Raw genomic sequence first — 1,896 nt, forward strand, 5'->3', positions numbered from 1 at the left:
CAAACTCCAAACTGGGTCCCATACAGGTAGTCCTTGAATTTGTCAGTCACTGCCCACTTGAGTGCAAGGAACTCTAGCTTATGTGTCGGGTACCGAGTTTCATTGTCAACTAAACCTCGGCTGGCAAAAGCAACGGGTTTTAATTTTCCTTGGTGCGCTTGGTATAGCACAGCCCCCAACCCCTCAAGGCTGGCATCCGTATGCAATATAAATGGCCGTTGCAGGTCTACATAAACTAATACTGGGGCACATGTCAAACTCCGGATGAGGGCTGTGAATGCCCGCTCACAATTTTCATCCCATCGTGGCCCAAATGACTTTAATGGGTCCTGCAAATCCAAGGGCTTGCCTGCTCTTGCCTTAGACAGAGCTCTTTACTTCGGATCTGGCTCTTTTTCACCTGATATCCCCGAGTGAGGTTGTTTAGGGGTTTTGCCAATCTGGCATAGTTCTGGACAAATCGTCTATAGTACCCAGCAAACCCCAAGAATCGCTTAAGTTCCTGAAAGTTCCTTGGCCTTGGCCACGTTGCCACGGCATTGATCTTATCGGGGTCTGTGCTGACTCCCTCCTGGGACACTATATGTCCAACGTATTTGACTGACGTCTGGCAAAACTGGCACTTGTCCAGGGCAAGCTTAAGCCCAGCAGCTTGCAATTGATCCAAGACTTTCAGCAGTCGCTCTTCATGCTCCTCTAGTGTCTTCCCAAATACTATGAGGTCATCCAGGTATACCAGCACTTGGGTCATGTTCATATCTACCACTACCTTTTCCATTAACCGTTGAAATGTAGCAGGGGCACTGGAGATCCCCTGGGGCATCCGCCTGAATTGGTAAACCCCAGTGGGCAGATGAAAGCTGTTTTTTCTTTATCCTCTTGTGCCAGTGGAATTTGGTAATAACTGCTCCACAGATCAAGCACCGAGAACCACTGGCTTCCCAACAAACAATCAAGGGCATCTTGCACTCGGGGAACGGTGTATTGGTCCACCGTAGTGCGGCTGTTGAGGGTTCGAGAATCAATGTACATCCGAATTTTGCCAGTTTTTTTTCGCACTACCACAATTGGGGAGGCGTATGGGCTACGTGTCTCGGATATGATACCATGGTCCAAAAGTTCCTGGAGGTGCTGCCTCACATCCTCCATCTCTGAAAAGGCAATTCGTCGGGAATGCTCCTGAAACGGTCGGGTGTCTTGAAGCCGAATAGAATGCTCCACTCCTTTAGCCAGCCCAACACCCCATTCATGCACAGAGAATACGTTTCCTCGAGCACTTAGCTTTTCCTGCAGTCGGGTCTTCCAAGTGGCTGGCACTGGAGAGCTCCCAAAATTGAACTTTGCAGGGTCCACAATCTGGGTTTGCGAAGACTGTGTAGGCAACACAGCTACCTCTGCTTCAACCAGTTCAGCTACACGTTGTCCCGGCTTCACTGTGATGTCTTTTCCTGTGGGGTTCACTACTAATACAGTCACTGAAGATGGAGCTTGCCCTCCAATATCAACTACCCCACTGGGAACCAGCATCTGCCCTAAGGGTCCAGAGTTCTTAGGTGGCTCTACCACAGCCAGCTTCTTGTGATGGGCCCAGGCAATGCCCTTAGGGGCAGTGAGTAAAAACTGTCCGCCTTGCGCAGGCACCTTTTCGGGAGTCTCGCCTGCATAATACAAAGCTCCCAGCCTGACATCAGTTTCAGGGCCGGCCGAGGTCTCAATCCGCTGATATGCTCCAGCGCAAAGGGCATGCATGGGCAAAGCTTTTAAGTACTGCTTCCTGGCCTTTTGCTGACAATATCGCGCTAGCACCCGGAACAGACTGGAATTAGTTCTGACAATTATATTGGCCCCCCACATCCACTTAGGATCTGGGCACACAAGCACAGCAACAGCCACAAA

The 1,896-nt window shown here is 50.3% G+C and overlaps 1 protein-coding gene across 3 annotated transcripts in view; it reads right to left on the reverse strand.

Moving 5' to 3' along the window:
* GMDS (GDP-mannose 4,6-dehydratase) overlaps positions 1–1,896 on the reverse strand; it is a 607,114-nt gene that overhangs the window by 67,630 nt on the left and 537,588 nt on the right. The window lies entirely within an intron of this gene.

Source organism: Alligator sinensis, unplaced genomic scaffold (assembly GCF_000455745.1).
Source record: "Alligator sinensis unplaced genomic scaffold, ASM45574v1 scaffold579_1, whole genome shotgun sequence".
Lineage (NCBI taxonomy): Eukaryota > Metazoa > Chordata > Crocodylia > Alligatoridae > Alligator > Alligator sinensis.